This window comes from Pseudorca crassidens, unplaced genomic scaffold (genome assembly GCF_039906515.1).
Source record: "Pseudorca crassidens isolate mPseCra1 unplaced genomic scaffold, mPseCra1.hap1 Scaffold_138, whole genome shotgun sequence".
Classification (NCBI taxonomy): Eukaryota; Metazoa; Chordata; class Mammalia; order Artiodactyla; family Delphinidae; genus Pseudorca; species Pseudorca crassidens.
Window position 1 is genome coordinate 350,001 of NW_027136065.1, and position 5,000 is coordinate 355,000.

Consider the following 5,000-nt stretch of genomic DNA (forward strand, 5'->3'; position numbering starts at 1 on the left):
GGCTTGTCCTAGGCCTTTATACGTCCACGTATACCTGTGCCACAAGCACACGCGATGCACGTACGTATACTATACGTGCACGCTTTTTCCTTTGTTTTGAAGGCCAGAGTAGTTGTACGGCTTGACTTCTTCGCTGGTATGGTTTGTCGTGGTCTCGGTGGGGCTACAGTCCGTTGTCGATACTTACCGCATTCCACACACACACACACACACACACGCACACGCACACGCACACGCACACGCACACGCTCGCACTCGGGGTGTTGCATTGAGTAGATGTGCCCGAACTCAGTTTCTTTAGTGGATGGCTATGGACTCCACCCTCGCCCCCCCTCCGCCCCCCCACCCGCCCGCATTCCCCCGAGCCCCGCCTCCCCCATCCCCCACCCCCACGCCCACCCCCGCCCGTGGACTGTGGTCAGTCCATTTTGAAATCCATGTTTTCTCGTGACCGCGGGTGCGTTTTCCCCACCCACGCACCCATGTGTTGTCTTTGGACTTTGTCGCCGTCCGGGCAGAGATAGTTGTTTGTTTCCGCTTGTATGTGTGGGGTCGGAGGGTATCCTTCCTTTCCTTTCTAGGTTCTGGGCTTTGCGTGTCTGCTTCCGACAGACCTCCACCGTTCGAGAGAGGATGAATTCCTGCGTTGTTCTCTGAGTGCTTGCCTGGTTTCGGTTTGCCAGTCCCCGCCTTCCCTCCCTCCCTCCCTCCCTCCCTCCCTCCCTCCGTCCGGGCAGCCGGGGATCTTGCTCGTGACCCTCTGGGCACCCCGTGCCGGCCGCCCCGGGCCCCGCCGGCGTCTCCGTGGGATTTGCCCCCGCCGAGGAGTCGCGTGGGGAGCGCGTTTCCTTCGAGGCGGCCTCCCGGCGACGTCTTCCCAGCTTCCCCGGCCACCCCCCCCCCCCCCCCGTCTGCTGCCGGGGTCGCGCCGTGTCGTGCCGTCCCGGGAGCTAGCTCCGAGACGGACGCCTCGGGGCCGCGCCAGACGCCCGCCGGCTCGCCCCGGCGGGCCGAGCTCGGGCGTTTGGGCGGCCCGGCGCTGCTGCATCCTCGGTGGCCGGCCGGCGACAGGGAACCCGGCCCGGGGACGTTGGAGCCGTTGTCGGGAGCCACCTGGCGGCCGCTTTTATATTGTCCCTTGTCTCTGGAGCTTCGGCGACCTTCGTGAGGGCTGTGACTCGGCCGCCGGGCCCGAGGCAGAGTTCCGGGAGCCGGGCGACGCTGGCGGTGACTGTCCCGGTGGGGCCCAGGCGTGGGCGCCTCCTGCTGTCGCTTGAGATTGGGCGTGCAGGCCTATGAGGGTGTGACTGTCGCCGCGCTCTCGAGCCGGTCTGTGGGGCCGCCTGGCCTGGTCGACCAGCATCCGGCCGCGGGGACCGACCCGGCCACCCGACCCTCCTTCCTTCCTTCCCTCCCTCCCCCCCCCCACCGCCCGGTCCCCACAGCGCCCCGCTCCGGAGGTGGGGACCGGCCCGTGCCCGTGCCCGTGCGTTTAGGCCGGTGGAGGGCGCGACGGGCTCGTTGGCGGGCGCGCGTGGGTCCCGGTGGTCGGATTCTTTCTGACCGATGCTTTTCCGAGTCGGACTCCGGAGGTGGGGACCGGGCTGGGCCGCGAGGGGTGACCCGGAGAGAGAGGCCCGGGCCCGGGTGCGGTCCCTCGTGGGCTCCGGTCGCCTGGGAGGTGCCTCCGTGCGAAAATGTTTCCAAGTCCCCCTGGGTCCGGGGACGCGGACGGGCCGGGACCTGCTCGCGCGGGTGGCCGGGGAGGGCGCACCCGGCCCTTTAGCGGGCCCACGTGGGTCCCGGTCGGCGGACGCGACTTTTTCTCACCCTCCCCCGCCCCCTCCTCCACCGCGAGTCCCGGCCGGGGTGGGGGTGGCGGTGGGGACCGGCCCGAGTCGTACTGGGTGGCCCGGATAGGGCGGCCTGGGCCCGGGCGCGGTCCCTCGTGGGCCCCGCTCGTCAGAGGCGGCAGAGTGGGATAGTTCCTTTTCTGTAACCAAGTCTTCGCCCGGGGACTCGGAGGGACGGCGGTACGGTACCTGCTCGCGCGGGCGATCCGGGGAGGGCGACCCCGGCCCGCTCGCTGCCTCTGCCACGTTTTCCCGCCCCGCCCCGCTCCACTCTGCCGCCCCCCCCCCCCCCCCCCCCGCTCCTCGGGTCGACCAGATGGCCCCGAGAGAGCTCCGGGGCTGCTGTGGATGGGGAAGTGTTGGGGAGAGGTAGCCGGGCCGAGGTCCCGGGGAGCCCCCCCGAGGTTCGTGGATGGGCCCCGCTGCCGGGCGCCGTGATTTTTTTCGCCTGAAATGGGCCTTTTTTACCACCAGATAGGTGCTGACACGGTCTCCTCTGGCATCTCTCGCTGGGGGTTCTGGGACTCTGGACGCGCGCAGGGCGCTGGGCTTTGGACCGCCGTCCGGCGCCCGAACCGGCCCTTGCCACTTGAGCCGCCCGCTTGGGCCTGCGCGCCGGCTCTCGTGTGTGCGCCCGGCTGACCCGACCCGCGGTGCCGCCTCCGGTCTCTGGCTCACCCGAGGGCGGCGGGGCGAGGTGGTGCGTGGGTCTTCTACCCCGTGTGACTCCCCTTCCCCGCCGCAGGCACCCGGTGGTGGCTGAGACGACCCCAACCCGCAGGCTCCGTGCCACGTGTCAGGCGTTCTCCTCGCGGGGTCGTCGGCCACTGTTGCCCGAGAAGGCAAGAGGGAGCGAAGGGGGGGGCTGGGTGCCGGCTGAGGCTGAAGCAGGCTCCTCCGGTGAGGGTCCTCGCCGTGCCCCTCCTCCCTCGGGGCCCTCGTGGCCCCTGGCTCTCTGGATTGACTGATCGATGTGGTGATGTCGCGCTCTCCTGGGCCGGGCCTTAAGTCGCGCCAGACGAGGGACGGACGTTCTTGGCGAACGGGACCGCTCTTCTCGTTCTGTCCGCGGGCCCCTCGCCTCTCTTGTCACGCCCTGCCGGCCTGCCGAGGGGTGTGTGGGAGGCAGGGGTGGTGGTCTCCGGCCCTGACCTGCGGTCTCCCGCCTCCTGCCTCATGGCGTGGGCGGGGCCGTGGTCCTCGGACGCAGCAGACGCTCTCGCTTCGCCTCCTTGGCGTGTGCCTCGCGGGCGGTCCTCCCCGCGTCGGTGGGGGCCGTCCCGCCGCTGCGCCGCGCGCCCGCTGCCGGCGCGTGAGCGTGACTTGCTCGGTCCTCTGTGGTGCCCCTGGAGCGCTCCAGGTCGTCCCTCAGGCGCGCGAGGCCGAGCGGTGGTGTCGTTCCCTTTTCCCAGCGTGCTCCTCGGGGTCTCCGCCGCGGTGGTGTGTCCCGTGAGTGGCTCTCTTGGGGGGGTCGAGACGGTAAAGGGCGCGGGGGCTTGCCTCTGTTTCTCTCCCTCGGTGGGGGACGGGGGCCTGCCACCTCGTCGCCATCGTCCTCCCACGGTGTGCCGTGGGGGGGACTGACTTCGTGGCCGGGCCGACGCCGCGTGTGCCGCCGCCCCCCACTTGCGTGTGTGTGGGGAGTCGCACACGGGCGTGGGTGCGATCGCGTTGGGCCGGGGCCTGTGAGAAGGGGGCGTCTGTCGCGCTTCTCGGGCGTGCTCCCCCCTTCCGGAGCCCGGTGGACGAGCCTGGGGGGCGGCAGAGGTTGTGCCCCCGAGGCTGTGGCCGCGAACGCTCCAGTGGGCCGTGTGCTTACCCATACCGCAGACCCCCCCCCACCCCTCCCACGGCCAGTCGTGGACTTGGTGGCTCGTGGAGCGCCTCCGTGGGCCCGAAGGGCAGAGACGATGGGTGGGGGATGACGCACCCTCGGTGAGAAAGCCTTCTCTAGCGATCCGAGAGGGAGCCTTGGGGTACCGGACCCCCCAGCCGCTGCCCCTCCCAAGCGTGCAGTGGGCCACGGTGGCCACTGCCAGAGCCACGTGGGTGGCAGAGGCCCTCGCCCTCGCGGGGAGGGCTTGCGCCGGCCCCGCGGTGGGGCCGAGTGCCGCTCTTTGCCTACCGCGGCCCGCGCCTCCCCCCTCTGAGTCGGGGGAGGGTCCCGCCAGGCCGGCGTCCGGCGCGGGGCCGTGTGTGCGCGTGTGTGTGCGCGTGCGGTGACCCGCGCGGTGGCGAGCCCGAGGTGGGGTTCGGGGACGCACGGACGTCCCGACTCCCCAGTCCCGCAGCCGCGAGGAGCCCGTCGCGCCTGCCCTCGCCGCGAGTCGCGGCCGGGGGCGGTGTGTGGGCACGGTGCGGGTCGCCTCGCTCGGGAGCGTTTCCCTGGGGCGCGAGCCCCGGGGGTCGGACTCAGATGAAGGCGGATGTGGCGAGGACGGAGGAGGTTGAGTTTGGGCGGACGGGTCCCTCCGTGTCACGCGGGGGGAAACCGTCGCACACGGGCCCCGGCGGCGGGGCCGGGTCGTGGGAGACCCCCAGGGTGGCCGGGGCCGGCCGGCGTCCCAGGCGTCGTGGGACCGCCCTCGTGTGTGTGGCGGTGGGACCCCGCGCTTGTTTCCCTGGCGGGCCCGGTCGTGCCTCGGCCCTTCCTGTCCCTGGGCGGGCGCCCCTGCGCCCCTGCCCCGCGGCCCTCGCCGCTGTGTGTGTGCGTGCCGCCCCCTCCCCGTGGCCGCCGGCCCTCCCCGGCCCCCAGCCCTCCGTGCCCCTTTCCCCGTCTGGGATCGAGCCGGCCTCGCCCACGTGAGGCTGTCGCCCGCCCCGGCCGCCGCGGCGGGCGGCGTCCCCGGGTGGAGTGCTCACGGTCCCTGAGGCGGGGGAGTTGGGCGCGGCGGCGGAGGCGTGTGTGGCGGGGCACGTGGGGCGGCCGGTGTGCGCGCGGGAGAGTGTTGTTGTCGCGGGGCTGGCCGCGGCTCGTGGGTGTTTGGCGGTGGTGGGCGCGAGCCCCGCGAGGGGGGCACCCTGGTGGGGGGCCGAGGAGGCCAGTCGGCGTCCTGGGTGCCGCGGGACCGCCCCTGCGCTGGAGGCCTCTGGCGGTGAGACCCCGTGTCGTGCCCCGGCGGCCGACTCGCGTCCGTGCCCTTAGGA